Source organism: Lissotriton helveticus, chromosome 2_1 (genome assembly GCF_964261635.1).
Source record: "Lissotriton helveticus chromosome 2_1, aLisHel1.1, whole genome shotgun sequence".
Classification (NCBI taxonomy): Eukaryota; Metazoa; Chordata; class Amphibia; order Caudata; family Salamandridae; genus Lissotriton; species Lissotriton helveticus.
In genome coordinates this window covers 2,012,209,341-2,012,234,271 of record NC_136059.1, presented here as the reverse complement: position 1 = coordinate 2,012,234,271, position 24,931 = coordinate 2,012,209,341, and the positions used below count along the sequence as shown (strand labels likewise).

Below are 24,931 nucleotides of genomic sequence, written 5' to 3'. Positions count from 1 at the left end.
GAGAAAACCATTATCACATAGTTTTTAAAAAGCGAGGGGCCTTGCTGATGCACCACTTTCACGATATTGTCCCTGAAGTTAAGTAGCTTTGAATGGATGAGGCAAGGAGCCAGGATTCAGAGGCTCTCCAGGTGGATGATATTCCTGCTTCAACACGAATTGTGCAGAGATGTCACTGGGTTTCACTGAGTGCAAGATAAAGTGTTATACAAATCTCTCTGCATTCCTCCTTTCAGCCCTCTCCAGGAAACCCACACAGCAAATTTGTTTTCTGTACCAATGCCCCTCAGCATCTTCTGCTCAGAGATGTAGCCTGTGGGTTGCGTCTCGGAGCCGTCATACTTCTGTCTCTAGTGTTTTGTTTGTTTCAGATTGTTCACCCAGGGTTCCCTCAGTCGTCTTCACACAAGACAACTTTTCTGCAAATCCACCCTCAGGAGGTTAATGTCTAATTCCACTGTCTCTATCTTCTTCATTAGATTCTATGATTTACCACTTTTAGGAAGGGTTCACAGCCCTCCGATCTCCCCGGATCATCATTCAGGGTGGGGTGTCATCATCCCTGGAGGTCATAGTCCTTATCCTGTAGTGATAAAATCTGCTGGTTTTGGCTCATTATCGCATTCCATGTCCTTCTGGGCTAGTTGGGTGGGCCTAGGCCACTGTCAACGGTGTACCGGGGATTCCTTTTCCCAGGTGGGCACCCATATGTCTTTTTTGCACATGTTGCTGGGAGCCCTAGGCCAGTCACTCTGGTCTCAACTGGTGTCCCCACACCCCCGCCAGCAGGATAGTATGTAGTATGTATTGGATAAATACTTTTGCATTCCTCTCCATTCACTTTGATGTATGGCAGCATCCCATAAATTAGGCCTCTAGTCTTTTTCATGAAAGCCAAAATCTTCCAGCTGTAGCAGGTCCAAGGTTGTGGCTGTCCAATACTCTCTCATTGAGGTCCCATTGAATCAATTTGTTTTGGTGCCAAAAGCTCCAAGTGAGACAAACCTGAACTTCATAACCAGTGAGGTCACTTCACAGGTCAGATAGTTTGATGCCTCGACCCAGCACAAACTGTCATGTTTAGTGCCCAATTCTCAGTGGTCAGCAGGGCACCTCATGGGATCAAGAGTTCTTCTGCTTTTTGTGTTCCTGTAGCAGGAAAACAGGAGGACTGTTAGACATGAGCATTTATGCAGGGCCTTCCACAAACTTTTTGCCCCACCCTCCAGTTTTCTGAACCTGTGTTTGTTGGCTTTTAGGAATCTACAAACCTTACCACTGCTAACCAGTGTTAAAGTGCTTGTGCTCTCCCTAAAATATGGTATCATTGGTTTACATCCAAATTGCCTATTTAATTTACTTTTAAGTCTCTAGTAAAGTAGCACCACATATGCCCAGGGCCTGTTAATTAAATACTACTAGTCGGCCTGCAGCACTGATTGTGTCACCCAATTAAGTATCCCTTTAAACATGTCCCAGGTCTGCCATTACAGCTTGTGTGTGGTTGCAGTTTGAAACTGTTGCAAAGACCAGCATCACATCGCAACCACTGCTGAATGTCACATCCTAGGAGAAGCCTCTTGCATCCCTCATTAATGGCAGCCTCGACTCCACGTTACAGCCTCACAGCTCCTCAGAACCAATGCATTGCCCTGATTGTCTGATGCACCCTTGACGTTGTGTTTGTATTGCAAGCCCGCTTTGACAGGATCCTTGCTGAGGATGCAGGAACTCGCATCACTTTGGCTGTGTGATACATCTTCGACACAGATCTTCACAACACTGTGCAAAGTAAGATTTAAGGAACTTTTTCAGCAGGACTCATTAGGTCCCATGCTTCATCGTGGTCATCCTGAACTTGCGACGTTGTGCTGGTCTGTGCAACCAGATATCCACAGTAGGCGCTTTGGGCTTTTTGTTGCTATGTTTACTAAAATCTTGAAAATTGCATATCTCCAGTTCCACTGATTTGAATTTTTTTGTTTTTGTCTTGTTTTATTTATTAAATATCACTCTATTTTTCTAACTTGGTGTGGAATTCTTTTTATGTGGTGTTTTTCACTTTATTACTGAATGAAGTGTTGCACAAATACTTTACACATTGCCTCTAAGTTAAGCCTGACTGCTCTGTGCCAAGCTAGCAGATGGTTGAGCACAAGTTAATTTAGGGTTGGCTTGTGCCACACCCTGATAAGCATTATGGTTACTGCTTGACCAGGACTCACCACTCAGTCAACCCACAACCCCATTTCCTACAAGGCCAAACACTTGATTCTTGAAGTGAAGTTCCATTCCCTGGGTGCCAAAATGATCCAGGAATGTTCTGAGGAGGTGGTAGTGAAGATGCAAAATTGATCCTGTGCACTAACCAATGACCTTAGACATTCTACCTCCCAATCCCATTTTCTTGCAGCCCACATTTCCTTTTGCAGCCCTTCCTCTTTGCCTTATTACATTACTCAGGAGCCCCGGTTTCAAGATGATAAACACCAGCTGCTACCAGACAGGGGTGTCTTCAGAATTTAGCCCTCCCCCCATTCAGACGAGCTTTCCTCCCACCTGGTGGGATGAAGGCGGGTTTTCCTTCCTACTGTAATTGGAACCTGGCTATCTCGAAGGGTCATGGGAATGAATGCAGGGCCTCATTCATGGCATCCCAAAATTAAAAGACTAAGTGCCTGATTTAGATCTCAGCGGAGGGGATACTCCATTGCAACGGTGACAAATATCCTGTCCCCAAAATATGGATCCCATTGTAACCTATGGGATTTATATTTTGGTCGACAGGATATCAGTAACTGTTGTGACGGAGTGACCCATCTGCTGAGATCTAAATATGACCCTGAAGCTGCCTTTTTTCTGCGAGCTGTTCTTGTCCACTCCCAGATAGTTAATCAGAGCTAAGTGTTAAGCAGTTGACACTCAATAGCACTTACTTAGCTCAGAAGCAGAAAATTGCTGGTGTGCCAACACATTAACAATATGCAAAAGAAACAATTGATGGACGGAATGCTGGACAATTCAAATATTCACCCCCAGTCACAAAGATCTGGGTTTAATCCACCATTCTTTTCCTCACCACACCACCCCAGTTTGGACACAGCCATATGCAAATCAGTCTTGACCATGTGCCTTGTGGGAACAGTCTAGCCCAAACTGCCAAGCCAGGTCCTCCCTGGACCTGAAATTAGCATCCTGGAACCGGTTTCAGGGCATCACCCTTCATCAGCCAGGCTAGCTTGAATCCAGGGGTGTGGTGAGCACGGGACCCATGTCTGGGCATACCCTTCCCACTTAGGACAACATATGCAATTACACATTAACAATAAGCAGCCCTTCTCCTTAGAGGTGACATTGGATATCATCTTGCCTGCCATAGATTCCACTGAAAATTATCCGTAGTGAAAAGAGAGGGAAGCAAGGCATGCAGTATATGACACAATCACATGAAATAATGGGTGCACTATTGTACCACTGTCATCATATGGCACACATAGATATGCAAGCTGAATAACTGGACTTCCTTGAGATGGGAATACATTATACATTTTGATAAGGACCTTGCATGATCCATACAATGAAAGAGATATGTAGTTCTATAGGTAATTTGTGAGACCTCTTTATCTAAGGACTACCTTATTGATTTATAAGACCTGATGAACTCATTGGGAGAATGACCCAGTATATGAAAACCAAGTGGGCTAGCTGAACGATAAAGTTAAATAAATAACTGCTCATATATTATGCAAAGACTTCAGGTGGTATATTTGTAAAACAATTTATGGACCGTATAGATTACTTCTTAACATTTTTGAAAACATAATGTGGGAAGGTGTGCAAGCATTTATGTATGTGATAATTAGGAATAACAGTGTGTCCCTTTTTCGAGAACCTTTGGGTAACAGGTTCTCTCAATTGTTCTGTACCAAATTTAGTATTGAGTCTATACATTGTATAAGCTACAGATTTTTGGGAATTGGTAGGGTGTATATCACTATTATCTTGGTTATCCACAATTTGTTTCTGTTTCTGTACTTGAAGAGTGTCAACTTTCCCATCTTGCGATATAAGAATGTAAAGGTAAAATAATGGGGGGGGGGTGTAAGTGTATCTTTTTGTCTGTGAATCATATCAATTCATACCTGAAACTACAAGAGTTCCACAATTGAGCTTGTTGGAAAATGGCCCTCTCTGAAGGTGGACAAAAATATTTACAACAAGGGGTGGTGAGGGACAGAGTCTCTGAATTAAGCAGAATACTCTCACCCAGTCAAGAGATCAGGGCTAGATCCAACACCGTTTTTAGCTCATTACACCATCCCAGTTTCAGAACCTGGCTGTATGCAAATTAGTCTGTCCCTGGCCCAGTGCATCATGGGAACAGGGCAGACCAGACTACAAAAGCCAATTCTTACACTGGGAAGGAAACAAGCTTCCGGGGACCGGTTTCTGGCATTACAGCCGTCTTCGGCCCGGCTTGCTTGAATCCTGATGGTGCAATGAGCAAGGGACTCATGTCTGAGTATACCCTTCCACGCTTGGGGTGGACAAAAATATTTACAACAAGGGGTGGTGAGGGACAGAGTCTCTGAATTAAGCAGAATACTCTCACCCAGTCAAGAGATCAGGGCTAGATCCAACACCGTTTTTTAGCTCATTGCACCATCCCAGTTTCAGAACCTGGCTGTATGCAAATTAGTCTGTCCCTGGCCCAGTGCATCATGGGAACAGGGCAGACCAGACTACAAAAGCCAATTCTTACACTGGGAAGGAAACAAGCTTCCGGGGACCGGTTTCTGGCATTACAGCCGTCTTCGGCCCGGCTTGCTTGAATCCTGATGGTGCAATGAGCAAGGGTCTCATGTCTGAGTATACCCTTCCACGCTTGGGGTGGACAAAAATATTTACAACAAGGGGTGGTGAGGGACAGAGTCTCTGAAGGGTCACTCCAAACCTTTTACCTTCATCCTCTTCTTCCTTTGAGCTTGTTTTTGTTGGTTTTAGGACTCTCAGCACTTTTCCACGGCTAACCAATTCTAAAGGGCATATTCGCTCTCTTATAAACATAAGATTCAGATCTGCTCAGCACATACCTAGATAATATATAATGTGTATCACCAAATTAACATTTGCATAGCACAGAATTATTCCAGAAACAATAAACAATCCTCCAATGAAAGTATACAAAGTGCTACAGTTTTTGTGTAACTTTAATGCTACTATTAGGCCTGCAATAAACAAACAGAACAAATGCCAGTACTGAGCTTCACTCCCAGAAATCCTTTTCAAAACGACTTTATGAATGAAACATACCAGTCTGCTTTTTGAATTGCACCATTCCATGGTTTATTCCACTTTTTTTGCATTTATTAGTTTTGCAAAAAACATCACTTTTTGTGCATAAAGATTATTTAAAAACATTTGAAACAACAATATATACAATAAATACAATACAATCAACCTATATATACACACTAACACATCACACCTCTTCACTACTTTGGCCAAGACAGACAATCTTCATTCATACACCATACCACATCCATCCAAACAAAACCAGTGTGGGTCAACAGTCACGATGTCAGCACCAAAAGAGAATAAACTCTAATTTAAAAAAACAACAGTTTCCTCAGTTTTGTATGTTTAACCAAAATAATCAAAATATCAACTCATTGGCACTACACATCATATTATGACGCAAAATTGTATGTGACCTGGGACCAGGTCGACGCGTTTCGAACCCGATAAGTAAGGGGTTCTCCTCAGGGCCAAAAAAGTCTCTACAAAAGAAAAACAAAATAAACAATGTTTAAACTTTCCCTATCATGGCCAGAACATAAACAGCAGCCTTCAGTACCACCTTCCCTACCTTTAATCTTTAGGGTAACTTTGGTGTGTCAGTATCTAAAATCACACAAACGGCAAAGAGACACAGGACATGCAGATGACAAAACTGAAAAAAAAACGAATTACTAATGGTAGTCATACAGCGCCATAGTCCGTTATGTGGGGTTTCAACTTTGAGACTTACCCCCAGCTTTAGTGAATCATATCTGGGCAAGCAGCAGCATGTCCTAAAAATAAAAGGCCATTCATAAGTCTATGTCCCATAAATGTCACAAGAGACCGTTTTTGAATGAGCATTGCTAATAGGAGGCAATGGCGGCTTACGTAACTCAATACTGCTGCCTCCAGCGTCTGCAGCCACGCTGCACGTTATCCTGCTTGAAGCACTCGGATGCTGTGGAGAGCAAAAAGGCACAACGTCAGGTCACCTTGGTATTCCCTACATCTTGCCCGCTGTTCAGATGGTAAAAAAACATTCAGGGCTCACCTATTGGGGCAAACGTGTCCTCCAAACAAATGCCGGTTAGCTACTTCCGCAAACTGTTGAGCAAGTGTAGTCCCAAGCGTGTTTAAACCAATAGATTGGCTCACAGAGCGTAACGTGGCCGGAACCGCCGGTGCTTGGGATATGTAGTTTTCCAAACACGCACATATCGATAATTGCCTAGTCTGGCCTCAACAGATGGAATTAATGTCCATATTCTATGCCCCTTTTGGAAAAACACAATTGATAATTTAACCAATATACTGGAGCCCTATTTAAATTCCCATTTAGCCGGTATGAGTGTACACCATGCGCTATCCCGCGGCATTAAAGTCTCACTGATCTCATACTAATTCCCGCATTTGGGCAGACAACCATTGGAAATATGCCAATAATACGGCGCCCACATCGTGTGACCAGAAGTAGGTGATTGTGAATTGTAGTTTTAAAAAAAAAATCTACGCTCGCAAATCATGCCTGGTCTAAACCAATGGTGGATGTATACCTATTGGTGAAGAAGTCCCAGAGGACTATGTGTTTGAGTAACTTGGACGTGCCTCGCATTTATCAAGTTTAAGTCGTTAAAGTCTCGCTGGTGCTAGTCTCATTTGGACCAAGAGTCTCCCAAAAAAGTCTCTAAGCGACCCCGTGCTTGGAATTTATAGTACACCTTATTGACATAAATACAAATTAATAATTTGCTCCTGATAGCCCAGAGATGGTTAGGCTCCAATATAAAAAATACATTAGCCCCAGTAAAACTTCGCCATAAGGGGGCATTTCAGCATTGTCTAATGGGCACCGTGAAAATCCATTTACATGAGTCAAGAGTTCCAACCCAGATGGTAAAAGCTAACATTCAGTGTTGAATCCAATGGGCAGTCCAGGTCAAGCCTGGACAGCTGGATGGATCGATCAAGCGTTGGCCTTAAATATTTCTGAGACCTCGTTGAGGCCATCAATTGCTGTGTTGAACTTCATAATTAGTAGTGCCTCACGTTGGCTTAATTTTGCATCCAGATCTCCTCCACGTGGGTCTTTCTCAATCTTCGATATCACTGTCCACCTCAAATCAGCCTCTTTATGATTTTTTATCACCCAGTGGTTCACCAATGGTGCATTGGCTACTGTTCTCCTTATCTTGATTTATGCTGTGTAATTCTTTGTCGTACTTCCTGGCTAGTCTTCCCAATATATAACTTGGGACATGGGCACAGAATGCCATAGATCACGTTCCTCATTTTACAATTAGTAAAAACTTCATGTTTCCAGTGAGACCCTTCGAAAGAGAAAACTGCTTCTTCTATCGTCTGATCACAACACGTGCAGGTGCCACATTTGTGGTGTCCTAACACTGGTGCTAACCCCAGCATACTTCTCAGAGTAGCTCCTTGTTCATTAGGAACGGCCGCTCGAACAATGTGGTTGGCCACACTCTTTTCTTTTTTGAATGCAAACAATGGCGGTGTAGAAAATGCAATGTGTAAATCTTGAGGCAAATGCCAGTTCTGCGTGATCATTTTTTCAATTGACGAGCATTCGGGCAGAAGGTTGTAACGCAGACTAACCTCTTCAGGTCAGGTTTACATTTCTTTTCCAATAAAGTCTCACGTGGCACCCACCTGGCTCTTTTCATAGAGTGTTTAAGTAATTTCTTTGGGTACCCTCTTTCAATCAAACGCTCCAAAAGTTTTCTCGCATGGATAAAATATTCATCCCTGGACTTCCCATTGGATTCAACACTGAATGTTAGCTTTTACCATCTGGGTTGGAACTCTTGACTCATGTAAATGGATTTTCACGGTGCCCATTAGACAATGCTGAAATGCCCCCTTATGGTGAAGTTTTACTGGGGCTAATGTATTTTTTATATTGGAGCCTAACCATCTCTGGGCTATCAGGAGCGAATTTTTAATTCGTACTTATGTCAATAAGGTGTACTATAAATTCCAAGCACTGGGTCGCTTAGGGACTTTTTGGGACAATCTTGGTCCAAATGAGACTAGCACTAGCGAGACTTTAACAACTTACACTTGATAAATGCGAGGCACGTCGAAGTCAGTCAAACACATCGTCCTCTGGGACTTCTTCACCAATAGGTATACAGCCACCCTTGGTTTAGACCAGGCATGATTTGCGAGTGCAGATTTTTTTAAAAAACATACAATTCACAATCACCCACTTCTGGTCACACGATGTGGGCGTCGTATTTTTAACATATTTCCAATGGTTATCTGCCCAAATGCGGGAATTAGTATGAGATCAGTGAGACTTAAATGCCGCGGGATGGCGCATGGTGTACACTCATACCGGCTAAATGGGAATTTAAATGGAGCTCCAGTATATTGGTTAAATTATCAATTGTGTTTTTCCAAAAGGGGCATAGAATATGGACATGAATTCCATCTGTTCAGGCCAGACTGGGCAATTATCGTTATGTGCGTGTTTGGAAAACTACATATCCCAAGCACCGGCGGTTCCGGCCATGTTACGCTCTGTGAGCCAACCTATTGGTTTAAACACGCTTGGGACTACGCTTGCTCAACTGTTTGAGGAAGTAGCTAACCGGCATTTGTTTGGAGGACACGTTTGCCCCAATAGGTGAGCCCTGATTGTTTTTATACCATCTAAACAGCTGACAAGATGTAGGGAATACCAAGGTGACCTGACGTTGTGCCTTTTTGCTCTCCACAGCATACGAGTGCTTCAAGTAGGATAGCGTGCAGCGTGGATGCAGACGCTGGAGGCAGCAGTATTAAGTTACGTAAGCCGCCATTGTGGTACTGAAAATTTTGGACCTATATTATAAACATCGTCATATCATGACGATTTTGATATCAGCAGACCGAAAATGGCCAGTATACTGTGCACAAACATTTTCGTCATATTCGAGTGACGATTTCACCCTGAAAACGTAGTTTTCGTTCTGAACCCTTGGGTTCCATTTTGTGAATAGCAGCCATTTTGTGACCTCACATAGGCCGGTGACTAAGGCCAAAACATGATTCTGAAGGACACGTACACCTTTGTTGACTTCTCTGCGACCTGGGCAAGCTGATTCCACTGCCCAAGGCCGAACCTGTTTGGGCAGTTCCTCTCCCAGTGGCCGGTCGAGATAGTATCAAGGCACAACATGCTATAAACCCTTCACCACACACAAACCCTTCCTAATCTTACACACACCTGCCCCTGTTTCCTTCTTTATGACCTGCTTTACGAGGAGAAGGTGCCCGTTTTTATTGGGGTTTCGTTGATATCTGATGAAAATATTGGGCCTTGCCGGGTAATTGATTGTGGGCTGAACAAACTGAAATGTGGGATTGTCATCATGACTCTGCTTTTTCTTTGTAGTAAAAATATGCGAATGGTCAACTGTAAAATTAGGAATGTTTGCCTGAAGCATAATATTTTGTATAAAAAGAGAAGGCTGGCTTTGTAAGATTGAGCAGTCTCCTGAGAATATACACCGTGTTGTACTTCTAGGACGCCTGTTACTTGGTTGCAGCCAATAAACTCGATCTTTGACTTCACCTAGAAGACTCTGTGTTTCTGTAGTCTGAAACAGGAAGGACCCGAAGTCTTAGGGTGTTGTCCCTGGCACCGCTGGGTTACCGGTTCAGTACCGGTTCTGAAAAACCCAGTACTTCAGTTGGCGCCCAACGTGGGGCGATATCAGCGGTACCAGTCCAAGCCAGGGGTTCGTGAGGAGCTTCGTGTGAAAATTCTGGAGGAAGGCCGCCACTTCATCGACCCCTGCATGTCGACGTGGTCCAAAAGTCTTTGCTGCGAGGTTCCCCGACGGCTACGAAGGACTGCTGCCCTGACTATCGCCCTGTTTTGGACCCTTGATGATTGGTAGAGCGAAACGATAGACGAGTCTTCTGGTGACGTCATCGATACCTTAGTTAAGTATAAGTGGAGCGTCTCCCAGTCCTTAGTTTGGGTATTCCCTTGGGATCTTTGATTTGGAACTTGCAAGTACCAAAGCCGAGGGACTCGTGTATTCACAAGACTATCGTAATCGATAATCCTTTGAAGTTTGAAGCTAGACTAGAGAGCGAAGATGCCTGGTCTTAGCAGACTTGGAAACTTGTTTTGTCTTGGTTGTAATAGGGATTCCCGATTGGAGGACTCGTGTCCGGTTCCTCCGATTGGAACTCCAACCTATGAACTATATGTGAAACATGGCGTAGGCCCATCGCATATAATGAAGTATGTATCCGATACACCAGAAAAGATGGTGTTTTAAAATGGCCCCAATATGGTAGCTTTGACACGGAAATCTTAGATAATCTCGAAGTTAGACTTTTTAAGAAGAAAGTCCGGCCGGCGATGTTTGACTCTTTCCGCCTATGGCGAAAGGAAGTCAAACAGAAAGAAATTAAATTAGCTAAAAAGAATAAAAGAGAAAAGGGTATTTCGATAATACAAGCTGCTATGCAGTTTAAAGATAACGAAGAAGAACACATGAATGAGCAGTTGCACAGGCAACATAAAATGGTGGTCGATAAATGGTATCCGGTTTTGCCGTCTCTTCAGCAAGATGCAGCAAAAGAACTTGAAAAAGATCCCCTAATGTCGCATTTATTGAGTTCGCCACCCCCCTATGCGCAGAATGCTACAGCACCTCCGCAACCCCTAGTCGTGCAACCCCCGATGGTTGTGCCTCAAGTTCTTCCACAGCCACCAGCTGCTCTTCAGTTGGCTTCTACTCATCCGGTGCAGCCTCCTCAAGGGCCACCGGCTTTGACAACTGCTCTGCCTTTACTTCCTAGGAATTTGACCACTATATCAACTACCACTCCTGGTATTCCTTCTGACACTGCCTCTGCATCTGCCTTGCCTCACTCCGCTTTTCCGCCTGTCCTTTCATCGACCTCCCCCCTCTGTTCGCCAGAGAATGACTAGCACTGTTGCTAGCCTTCTATATCCCCTCTTTGGAGCAACAGGTGTAACTCCTGTCTCAGAGCGTAAACAGTTACGTAGCCAACTGCCTGATTCCAGGGAGAAGGAAATATTGAATTATTTGGCACATAAATGGGTTACTGACCCGGTGAGATATGAGCTAGAGTCTGTTATGGATGTCTTCCATCAGTGGGAAGCACCAAAACAGAGATACGTTTTTGAGAAAATGTGTTCTTTCCTTTGTGAGGATTTAGAGGAAAATGATTTAGAGCCTAATCCGCCTGAGTTGTGTCGTGTCCGGTTCGATTTTGCAAAAGGCACGATTGTGGGTTCCGATATTGAGAAAGCGGTTGCGACATTGTTATCATTCAGGAGTGAGGGTGTTTCTCGGTCGTTGTTTGAGTCTGATTCCTCTGTTAAAAAGAAGATAAGACAATATCCCATGAGAGAAGTTCCCCCACAATGGAGAGAAGGGGACCCAAATGCTAATCCAGCCATTCCGCCACATTTTCAGCGTGTTTGGGTACATGTTCCATGGAAAAGAGCTGAAGTCTTGGCCCTTAAACAGACATTGCCTGATCCCCGTAAAAATCCTGCAGGATATTACAAGGAACTGTCACAGACTGCAGGCTCTTGCATTATGAATTTAGCGGATATAGACATGTTGTTTGGAAATGTTGTTCCACACCCTTTGTGGGGAAAAATTCGTCATGCAGATCATGATCAAGAGTTAGGTGACACATGGGCTATTATTAGTGCTGCAAATGACCGACAAGTTGGTGATGCTAAACCAGAACCTTTAGTGGCAGACCTCCCTGGTAGGATCATTACTTACATGAAGACTTTAATGCCTGCGATGCGAGTGAATTGGGACAAGTTGTCTGCATGTAAGCAGAAGAAAGATGAAACAGTGTCTGATTTCTTCACTAGGTTTGAAGAGACGTTAGTCGACCACAGTGGTCAAGATATGAGTACAGAAGGTGGTCAACGGTTGTTCGTTGACAAGTTCGTGCATAATTTGCTTCCTGAGTTATGTAAAAAGTTAAAAGATTCAGAAAGTTCGTGGGCCGTTTCCTCTTCAGCACAGATATTGGCTACTGCGCAGTATTACGAAAATAGAGACAAGGACGAGAAGATAGAGTAGAAAAGAAAACGAAAGAGTTAAAAACAAAGGCCCTACTACAGCAGGCGTACCCGCCTCGTGGTGGTCAGAGTAACTATCAGCAGCCTCAGCAGTTTCAGAGAAACATGCAAAGGACCGAATATCCTCAACAATGCTTTCCTGTAGGCCCTAATCAGTGTGCATATTGTAAAGAGGAGGGCCATTTTAAAAGTAGTTGCCCTGCTCTGCTTCAGCGTATGAATGGTGTTTCTAGCGCGAGAGGTCGAGGTACTCCACAAGCACCTAGAGGTAGAGGACGTGGAAATTTCCCCCAGAACGGGCGATCTTTTCCGCCTCAGACTTCAATGAATAGTTGTTATCAGCAGAATAACGCGCCTGGTAGGACGCCTCAGTACTATGCTGATGACTACTATGCAGAAGATGAGAATATGGAAGGTAATGATTGCTAGGACAGCCATAGACAAAGAGAGGGAGTTGTTTCAGTTCCAGTAGATCAGAGTGGACCTTATGTTGAGGTGATTACATCAGGTGTGTCAGAGCCTTTTCTGTTGGATACTGGTGCTACAAAGAGTTCCATTATGCACTCTAAACTCCCTGGCGCACCTTTGTCTGGCAAAATGAATGTTTCAGTAGGTTTTTCTGGCGCCCCGGTTAGGAACCCGATTTCTAGTCCTATGTCCCTTTCTGTTGGACCTTGTGAATTAGAAGCACCCCTTATTCTGACAACAGGTTGTGGTGAAAATTTGTTGGGATTGGATCTGTTGAAAAGATTGTATGCGACATTGTATTGTTCTCCTTCAGGAGTGCAAGTTACACTAGGTAAGAAAGTGGTCTCCCCAATGTATTTGTCAAAGGATAAACTTCCGACAGAATTGTCGCTTCTTCCTGATATTCTTTGGGCTACTGGTCCTAATGATGTGGGTCTTTTGGAAATACCGCCATATGTTGTGACATTGAAAGCCAATGTTAAAATGCCATGAATTCCCCAATATAAAATATCTGGTGAAGGTGAAAAAGCGCTGCTAGCGATCATTTACGATTTGATTGAAAAAGATGTAATTGAAGAGACAAAAGGCAAAGTTTGCAATAGTCCTGTTCTGCCTGTTTTGAAGCGTACTGACCCTTCTCAGCCACCCGTTTACAGATTTGTGATTGATCTTAGAGAGGTGAATAAAATCATTGTGCCACAATTCCCAGTTGTCCCTGATATCACTGCCCTATTGACTGTGATTCCAGCTTCCGCTACCTGGTTCTCGGTGATTGACTTGAAGAATGCGTTTTTCAGCATCCCGATTGCCGAGGAGAGTAGGAATATTTTCGGCTTCAGTTTAGGAGGTCAAAGCTTCCGCTTCAAACGCGCTCCCCAGGGCTACTGTGAAAGTCCATCGATATATAGTCAAGCTTTAAAAACACAGCTTGACACAATTGTTTTACCTGATGGCGCTACCCTTATTCAGTACATTGATGATCTGCTTGTTGCTGCAGATACGGAGAAAATCTGTAAAGAAGCCACGTTGTCGTTGTTGCATCACTTGTCTGAGTTACATCACAAAGTGTCCCTTTCGAAATTGCAATATTGTCGACAAGAAGTGACCTACTTAGGTCATCTCTTATCGAAGGAGGGAAGGAAACTGACCCCAGAAAGAATTCAGGCAATAGCGAAATTGAGTGTGCCTAGGACACAGAGAGAAGTGCGTGCTTTCTTGGGTATTACATCATATTGCAGACAATGGATACCGAATTTTTCTTTGTTGGCCAAACCTTTGGTGGCATTAACTTGTAAAGATACACCGCATCCCCTCCCATGGTCTGAAGAGTGTCAGAAAAGTTTTTCCAAATTGCGCGATGCATTATGTTTGGCTCCTGTGTTGGGTACCCCCGACTACAGTAAGCCCTTTACATTGTATGTCCATGAGAAAGAAGGTTGTGCATTGTCAGTGATGACACAGTTGTTCGGAGGCAAACAGCGTCCATGTGCATATTTATCGTCAACTTTGGACCCGGTAGCTAAAGCATTGCCAAGCTGATTGAGAGCCACAGCAGCAGCAGCTGTTTCTATTCGACAGTCTGCTGGTTTAGTCATGAATAATACATTGATTGTGATGGTTCCACATGCAGTGGACACGTTGTTAAACAGGACCAAGACACAGCACTTAACTAGTGCTCGGTTGTCAGGTTACGCGTTAACACTGTTAGCGAGTCATGTGCACATAAAAAGATGCAACACGTTGAATCCAGCCACGTTGTTACTGATTGAAACAGAGTTAGATACTTCTGAACAGCATGATTGTTTCCTCAGAACAGAAGAAGAAACGAAAGGGAGAATAGATCTTAGTGACACTCCTCTTGCAAAGTGTGATGGTACCTTATGGGTGGATGGTTCATGCTTCAAGCTTCCGAATGGAGATACGACTGCGGCATATGCTGTTACGACTTTGCATATGATTGTTGAAGCTGCACGTATCCCACATAATTCAGCTCAAGCAGCAGAGTTGATTGCACTTACAAGAGCGTGTGTGTTGTCGAAAGGAATTAAAGTGACTATATATACTGACAGCCAGTATGCATTCGGTGTGGCTCACAGTTTTGGACGATTGTGGAAAGAACGTGGGTTCCTGACTACGCATGGAACTAAGATTCAGCATGGTCACTTACTCTGCCGTTGCAAGTCGCGATTGTAAAATGCAGTGCACACAAGAAGGTGACTGATGATGTTGGTCGTGGAAATGCATTTGCTGACGAAGTCGCAAAAGAAACAGCAAGGGATGTGATGAGTCGAATGTATGTTGCAGGACCTGCAAGATGGGTTGGTGACGTTGGAATGTGTGAAGACACGTTAGAGAGTGTAAAGTCTATTCAAACTGAAGCTACAGAGAAAGAATTGAGTACATGGAGAGAGAGTAAGGGGAGATTGGATGTGAATGGTTGTTGGGTTGAATTGTCAGAACATCAGAGATGGTTGTTTCCCGATGCGTATGTGCCTGCAGTTGTTACAATGGCTCATGGAATGGCTCACATCAGTGTGAAATGGATTTGTAAGTTGTTGGCTCCAGTATGGCAAAATGCTGGAATTCCCAAGTGTGCAGAGAATGTGGTCAAGAATTGTATGGTGTGTCTGAAATACAATCCTGGTAGGGGAACCCCAACTCCAGCTGGTCATTTTGCGCCTCCAACGTATCCGTTCGAGGTTTTACAGCTAGATTTCATCCACATGGAAAGGTGCAACAATCTAAAATACGTACTCGTTGTTGTTTGTGCCTTTTCAAGATGGGTAGTAGCGTATCCCTTAAAGGACAACACTGCCTTATCCACAGCTAAAGCCTTTGTCAAAGAATTTTTCCCTAGGTTTGGAATGCCGAGAATGGTCTGGAGTGACAATGGGAGTGAATTTGTGGGTCAAGTGATGAAGAAAGTATGTGAAGGGCTAGGCATCCAACAAAAATTTCACGCTGCAAATCACCCCCAATCAGCTGGACTAGTAGAGTGCTACAATGGCACGTTAAAACAGAAATTGGCCAAAATCCAAGCGAGCTCTTGCCTTAAATGGCCTGACTGAATTGAATTGAATTGAATTGAATTGAATTGAATTGAATTGAATTGATGATTTGTAAAGCGCGTTGGCTACCTCCTATCAACCAGAATGACTGTGCATTCGCGAGTGGGACTTAGTCCGTATGAAATAGTGTTCGGTCGTCTGGCCAACATATGGGGAGTGCCAAGGCCGACAAAATTCAGTGAGATCGAACACTCTGTACTGCTTGACTATTTGTACGAATTGACGGCTAAATTGCATGTTTTACACCAACAGGTTCACAATACTCTGCCTCAGGTCTCTGAAGCTCCAGGACATCTGATCGATCCTGGATCCTGGGTGCTGGTCAAGAATTTCCAGCGAATAAAGAATGACCAGCCCCGGTGGACCGGCCCTCACCTAGTTCTTCTCTCAACAAGATCAGCCGTTCGAGTGGAAGGGAAGAAGAACTGGATCCACGGCGTACACTCGAAGAGGGTCCCTTTGCCTCTGCCGTACGACCAGTGGGTCCAGAAGGGTGTTGCTGACTCTGAGACTGAAACTGTGCCTCGATTTCTGCCTTTCAGTGATGCACGCATAAAAGGAACAATTTCTGAACAAGAAAGTGACAATGTTTTGCAAGAAGCTGTGCCACCGGCAATTCGATTGGACATTACAGAGCCTGAACTCCTGTTTCAAGACCAGACAGCATCTGGGAAGCAGCGCTATAATCTGAGGCCGAGAACTATGAACAAATATCATTTTCTTTTTCTTTGCTAAATTTTGAAAGTGCAGCTCTCTCATCTGAGAAACTTTTTTTATTTTTGTTTTTCAAACCACCATCCGGGTTCAGCTGTAGGGTCGCGGTTGCCCAAGTCTTTGGGGTGCAGCCGAAGACGTTAGGTCGACGGTTCTGGTTGGTCTAAGGGAGTTGCCCTGGACTGACAGAAGCATCCCTTAGCATAGAACACCCTACCATCGCGAGCAGCATTTTAGAGAGGATGGAGTTTTTCGAGATGGAGAGACCTGCCAAACAAATGAACTTTCAGACTACAATTTGCAGAATGATGACCAAGAAATGTTTTTTGATACTATGCATTTTCATGTTGTTCAGTGTTATAATGTTTTTAATAGGATATGTTTTATTCTCTTTTCGAGTGACATTTGCACCCACTACATCGCCCATAACTCCTCCTACTGTTTCCTCGCATTCTTTCCACCCTTTTCCTGAACATGAATCCGCTAGGAGATTAGAGTTTATTAATAACTCCTTCGTTCAGCTTTTGCACCAACACCAACTAGTAATGAACACAACTAACTGTTGGGGGTTTGGTCTTATGCCTCACACAACGGATAAAGGTATCCCTTATCTGGTCCTGCCTTTCAGCCATAATGGTTCTGTGTGGGCATACAGAACGATGTTCATCCACGCACATGAAATCTACCCCCTACGTTCTGTAAATGACAATCCTAAGAATAGTGCTCCAGTCAAGGGTATAGTAGATATGATTAAAGAAGATATATCCTATGAAACTATCCCGAGAGATGAGACACTAGTGTATATAGGATGGAACGTGACCGGATATGGAGTTACTCTGAGTGAGAAACAGCAAGCTAAGAGATCTTCCCCGATTTGGATTGTACCCCATCAGGGTCACCTATGTCTGCAAGGTAATGGCAAGAATCCCAGAGCTCAGTTAGGGAAGAGTATCTGCACTGAAACATATGTTTTTGCGTCCCAGACTTCCCCTTCGTTCTTAGCAGCTAAGGGTACCTATTTCATCTGCCATGATAGAGCCTATACATGGTTGCCCCCTGACTTTTCGGGCACATGCTTTGTTTCGTTCCTGTTGCCTCCCACCTACACAGCGGCGGCAGATTACCATAAGACAAGGATAGTTAGAGGTGTCTTCAGTGAAGAAGACACTGCAGGACAAGAATTGGGGGATTTCGTGAAGGGTTTTCTGCCGTTCTGGGGACCCATGGTTAACAGCAGGAACATAAGGCAATTGACAAGGGTGGTTGAATCCACCGTGGTTGAAACTGCCGGTGCCCTTAGTAACTTGACTGCTGAGCTCCAGTCGGATCGTCTTATGACCCTTCAGAACAGGGTCGCGTTAGACGTCATACTTGCAGACTGAGGTGGGGTATGTAGAGTGATCCAATCGAGTTGCTGTGTTTTCATTCCAGATAACGCTCCAACAGTGTACCAGGCCATTTCCAAACTGCATAAGATTTCCAAATCTATTCATGTGGATAAAGGAGATTGGTCGTTGATGGGATGGTTCTGGTAACTGATATCCGCCTGGGGATGGAAAATTCTGATGGTCATTGGGATAATCTTAGCCATTCTTTTCCTGTTCTGTCTGTGTGTACAGTGTGCTCCTGCATTATGAGACCTCTGTGCTACATCATGTGTAAGGAAACCTGTATCGAGGGACGAGCTAAGTAATAGGATGATGCTACAGCAACATCTCAATGACTTTATGAATATAGACCTGGACTCAGATTAGCATGAGTATAGGTTATTGCCTATGTAAGGGCAAAAGGAGGGTCTGTGGTACTGAAAATTTTGGACCTATATTATAAACATCGTCATATCATGATGATTTTGATATCAGCAGACCGAAAATGGCCAGTATACTATGCACAAGCATTTTCGTCATATTTGAGTGACGATTTCACCCTGAAAACGTAGTTTTCGTTCTGAACCCTTGGGTTCCATTTTGTGAATAGCAGCCATTTTGTGATTGCCCTCACATAGTCCGGTGACTAAGGCCAAAGCATGATTCTGAAGGACATGTACACCTTTGCTGACTTCTCTGCGACCTGGGCAAGCTGACTCCACTGCCCAAGGCCGAACCTGTTTGGGCAGTTCCTCTCCCAGTAGCCGGTAGAGATAGTATCAAGGCACAACATGCCATAAACCCTTCACCACACACAAACCCTTCCCAATCTTACACACACCTGCCCCTGTTTCCTTCTTTATGACTTGCTTTACGAGGAGGAGGTGCCCGTTTTTATTGGGGTTTCGTTGATATCTGATGAAAATATTGGGCCTTGCCGGGTAATTGATTGTGGGCTGAACAAACTGAAATGTGGGATTGTCATCATGACTCTGCTTTTTCTTTGTAGTGAAAATATGCGAATGGTCAACTGTAAAATTAGGAATGTTTGCCTGAAGCATAATATTTTGTATAAAAAGAGAAGGCTGGCTTTGTAAGATTGAGCAGTCTCCTGAGAATATACACCGTGTTGTACTTCTAGGACGCCTGTTACTTGGTTGCAGCCAATAAACTCGATCTTTGACTTCACCTAGAAGACTCTGTGTTTCTGTAGTCTGACACAGGAAGGACCCGAAGTCTTAGGGTGTTGTCCCTGGCACCGCTGGGTTACCGGTTCAGTACCGGTTCTGAAAAACCCAGTACTTCACCATTGTCTCCCATTAGCAATGCTATTTCAAAAACGGTCTCTTGTGACATTTATGGGACGTGGACTTATGAATGGCATTTTATTTTTAGGACATGCTGCTGCTTGCCCAGATATGATTCACTAAAGCTGGTGGTAAGTCTCAAAGTTGAAACCCCACATAACGGACTATGACGCTGTATGACTACCATTAGTGATTCGTTTTTTTTCTCAGTTTTTGTCATCTGCATGTCCTGTGTCTCTTTGTCGTTAGTGTGATTTTAGATACTGACACACCAAAGTTACACAAGAGGGTCACTTACCCTGGATATTAAAGGTAGGGAAGGTGGTACTGAAGGGCGCCGTTTCTGGCCATGATAGGGAAAGTTTAAACGTTGTTTATTTTGTTTTTCTTTTGTAGGGTCTTTTTGGTCCTGGGGAGAACCCCTTACTTATCGGGTTCGAAACGTGTCGAGCTGGTCCCAGGTCACATACAATTTCGCATCATAATATGATGTGTAGTGCCAATGAGTTGATATTTTGATTATTTTGGTTAAACATACAAAACTGAGGAAGCTGTTGTTTTTTTAAATTAGAGTTTATTCTCTTTTGGTGCTGACATTGTGACTGTTGACCCACACTGGTTTTGTTTGGATGGATGTGGTATGGTGTATGAATGAAGAGTGTCTGTCTTGGCCAAAGTAGTGAAGAGGTGTGATGTGTTAGTGTGTATATATAGGTTGATTGTATTGTATTGATTGTATATATTGTTGTTTCGAATGTTTTCAAATAATCTTTATGCACAAAAAGTGATGTTTTTTTGCAAAACTAATAAAAGCAAAAAAAGTGGAATAAACCATTGAATGGTGCAATTCAAAAAGCAGACTGGTATGTTTCATTCATAAAGTCGTTTTGAAAAGGATTTCTGGGAGTGAAGCTCAGTACTGGCATTTGTTCTGTTTGTTTATTATATTGACTCAGCCTTACTGAGTTTTTAGTCAAGACCCTTTGCTGTTTTCTTGACTATTGGGCCTGCAGCACTGATTGTGCCACCCACTTAAATAGCCCCCTAACCATGTATCAGGCCTGCCACTGCAAATGCCTGTGTGTGCAGTTTTAAATTGCCAAGCTGACCTTGTTAGGTCTAAACCTTCCTTTTTAATACATATAAGCCACCCCTAAGGTAGACCCTGGATAGCCCAATGGCATGGTTTAGTGTATTTAAATATAAGACATGTACTTTTAAGTTTTATGTGTCGTAGTAGTGAAAACCTGTGATGCAATGCCTGTTTATCCCACAGGATGACATTGGAATGACCTTATTACATGTTATAAGAGTAATTCAGAATAGGAGAGAGATAAGACCTCCAGGCCTGGTGTCTCTGGGATCACAATACCATAAGAAATTACATTTATGTTAATCTGGTATCAAATGTAGAATGTTTTTAAGTAATAGCAAAACAAATACTTGTATTGAGCATTTACAAGTGTGCAGTTTTCAGCTTTCTTTTAAAATATGTGAATTGTTGATAATTATTATCCTGGGTAGATATGAAACATGTTTGTGTAAAATTATGGAATTGTAATTGCAATATCCCTATGAATATCACCACATGGTCCTCTTTATGTACCAACAGATTGAAAGGTAAATGTTAATATCGCTGCTCTTGGTCTGTTTTCTTCTGTGTAACCCTTTGATTAAATTTAGTTGTTGAATCTACTTGTAATTTTAGTTGTATTAGTTGTTCCCATGTCGTTTTAGGATTTGAGGAATTAATTATGGAAAAATAATAAAGGTCTAATCATGTGAACTGCTCTGGTGCTGATGTGTTACACCCGCATACGATTGAACCCATAATACATTCATAGGCATATTTACTAAAAGTTCATGCAATGCAGTGCAGCCAGCAAAATTGTTGCGCTGTGTTGTTTGAATAGGAGAGAGCTGGAGGGAACCATATCTACTAAGATGTGGTGCTCTTCAGCTCTCTACCTGCACTGGTGCACTTGAGGCTGCCTAGCACCAGTGCAGGCACCCTTGCATCATGATGCCTGTGTGTCTGCATTACAGGCAGTATTGTTATTGTGCAGGAAGGGACACTTTACTTTACAAATACAATTGCAAGAGTCAATTTCCTCTTTCTGTGTGTGATGCAGAAGATGCATTCTGCATCACATGTAGAAAGAGGAACTAGCAGAATGAATCACATAGAAATAGGAAATAACGAAGAGAAATAAGCGCATCTCTCCTTATTAAGCCATGGTTGGGGTGGCATACCATTTTGGCGCAATACCAAGTTTACTGTTTTCAGTAAATCTGGGATTAGGTGAAATTCCTTAGATATATTCATGGGAATGCCCATGCTTTGCCCATGGAAAACCTACCACTACGAAATGTAATGAAACACAGTACACGTCACTGTTTTGCGTTACATTTCTTTACAAAGTCACACAAGGGAGTGCAAATTGCCTCTTGTGTGGCTTTGTAAATCTTGCATCACTTTCAACACACAGAGGCTTAGAAAATCTGTGCCACTGTATACCTTTGCTGACTCACTTCCTCTACATTTTAAGTGAATGTCTACAGCAGGAAAAATCAATGTGTGTATTCAATTATGTAGACTGCATGCAAAAACCAATCAGCAATCCGCAACAGGTAGGGTACTCTCAATTATGGGGGTTTACTGATCATTGGAAGGAGTGGGTGAAATGTCCCATCCACACTGTATAAGGGAGGACTACACACTGTCATTACCTTACCAGGAGAAGAGTCTGTAAGCCCTGATAGAAAGACGAACTCCCACGTATTCACCTGGTTTTACCTCTTGGCTTCCAGGAATAGTGATCTGATCAGACGCATCTCCCGCTCCCCGGGCTGTGGGTGTTTCAGAGGCATCAAACATAATAGGCCAGGAAGGCCCCTGGAACACATATGGCTTAGTTAGAGGGACAGAGGACTGCAGTCAGTTTCAGTTCAGGCTATTAGAACATTCCTATACTGTCTTTCTACATCTGCTGCACTTTCTTAAAAACGTCGGATTCCCGAAGAAACAGCTATAAAAGCAAAGGAGGGCTGGGACTGCTGGAAATTATTAGATGTATGCTAACACCTCCAACGCCAAAGTTTAAATAGATACATGCTTCCCGACAAATGAAATTAAGTAAAATGGCAAACCCTTTCCATCCATACTAATATTATAAAGAGAGAGCCCAAACCTTTGAGGCGGGTAATCTCAGTAACCACAGCACCAATCACAACACCCAATACAGTGTTGGACAGGGCAGTTGCACCAGAAGGACATAGACTATGCAGACGGATAAAAAAAGTGTTAAAAAAAATTGCAAAAAACTACATCATTCAGAAGGCCGAGGGCCAAAATAACATCAAACAGGAAATTATGTAATAATGTGACTCACTATATTGAGACTGAGAGCCTGGAGCCAAATTGATCGTGAACAAGGGATATGCTATTCCGAAACGCGTAGATTTGTGCCTGCCTGCTTGAGAAACTCCATGCTGTGAGGATTAAATAAAAAAGCACATAAGTGAAGACAAACGCAAGTTTGTCCCGTTTTTCTCCCAGCTGGAGGAATTGGTTGTTGAGTTAAATGCGGCGTGGTTCTGCCACGGGGATTTACGATCCGGCGGGAGAGCGCTGCAAATTCTGGCGAAAATGAACCAAGGGGTATCCATACTAATATAATAAAGGGAGAGCCCAAACCTTTGAGGCGGGTAATCTCAGGAACCACAGCACCAATCACAACACTCAATACAGCGTTGGAAAGGGCAGTTGCAGCAGAAGGACATAAACTATGCAGACGCCCACCATATACATTTAAAGGGTAAAAGAACCGTGCCAGCAAAGTAGTCCCTTGTGGGCATGTCTGAGTTGTGCTGTGGGCGTGTGCGGGGGCGTCACAAACGCTGGGGGCGTGTGGTACGTTCCGCCCTTCATGCCATGTCTCATATTGTGTGCTAATCCCACCCTGCTCCCTTTAAATACCCCTGTACCCCATAATCATAACCCACCCTTACTCCTTAAAATACCCCAACACCCTTAAACACTACCCCATCTTAACCCTATAAATATACCCTGTACACCAAAACCCAAACCTATCCCTAAACCCTAAAAATACCCCTGTACCCAAAAACACAAACCTAGCCCTGAACCCTATAAATACCCCTGTACCTCAAAACCCAAACCTACCCCTGAGCCCTAAAAATACCCCTGTACCCCAAAACCCAAACCTAGCCCTGAACCCTAAAAATACCACTGTACCCCAAAACCCAAACCTACCCCTGAACCCTAAAATACCCCTGTACCCCAAAACACAAACCTAGCCCTGAACCCTTAAAATTCCCCTGTACCCCAAAACCCAAACCTATCCATGACCCTAAAAATACCCATGTGCCCCAAAACCCAAACCTAGCCCTGAACCCTAAAAATAACCCTGTACCCCAAAACCCAAACCTACCCCTGAACCCTAAAATACCCCTGTACCCCAAAACCCAAACCTAGCCCTGAACCCTAAAAATACCCCTGTACCCCAAAACCCAAACCTAGCCCTGAACCCTTAAAATCCCCCTGCACCCCAAACCCAAACCTACCCCTGAACCCTAAAAATACCCTTATACCCCAAACCCAAACCTAGCCCTGAACCCTAAAAATACCCCTGTACCCCAAAACCCATACCTATCCCTAAACCCTAAAACTAACCCAAAACTATATCTGAACCCTTAAACATCCCAAAACATATACCTCAGTACCCCAAAACATATACCCCTAAACCCATACTTACCTTATCCAAACATTACAAAAAAAACATGCTTTTACCATTCATGCATTTACAACGAATTTCGTTGTAAATGTATGCGTGGTAAAAGCATATAAAATGTAATGCCATGCGTTATAATGGCATTGCGGAGTCATGGTACTTTCGTAATGAAAGTATGCGGAGTGATGGTATGCGGAAAGAAAGTTGCGGAATAATGGGTGTTTACCCTCCCCGGTAAGTACATTGGTGGCACGGCGGCCCACATCTCCAGCAACATACTCATATTTTTCACCACCCATTTGAAAAATGCACATCTCATTGATGGCCAGCACTGACATACACTTTTAGACACACCTCCCGCCACAAGTTCTAGAATTGCAAACTTTAGAGCTGGGGAGCTACGTTCGAAGCTCGGCATCAGCTCAACATCCTGTGATTCCAGGCAAATCGCTTTGTCTCCCCGTGCCTACCACAAATGAATGTGTTCTTCTGTAATGTAAATTGTGCTCATGCCATGTTATTGAGTTCGCGCTATATAATATTGCAAGGAAAAATAAAGTAGGGAAACTCGAGTTCACACACCACTGAACGCGCATTCTTAAGTGCATCAGCAGTGCACTGTGAATCGGAGCGTTTCACAGGCCTGTCACAGATAAGAAATGCTATCTAAACGAAATCCTACAAAACAATATACTACTGGCCGGCAGCAATTCATACCCGGACAACGTCGGGACGGGCTGCTAGTATCTAATATAGTGCTAAATCGTATCTCAGAGCAAATTCGTATTAACTGGTCAGTTTCTAAAATGTGTCCTCAATTATTGCATTGACAGACATGAATTCTGCAAGTTTGCATTTCGTTTGTGTAATTTGTGAA

The 24,931-nt window shown here is 43.4% G+C and overlaps 1 protein-coding gene across 1 annotated transcript in view; it reads left to right on the top strand.

Annotated features, from left to right (window-relative positions):
- ASIC5 (acid sensing ion channel subunit family member 5) overlaps positions 1-24,931 on the top strand; it is a 733,553-nt gene that overhangs the window by 405,888 nt on the left and 302,734 nt on the right. The window lies entirely within an intron of this gene.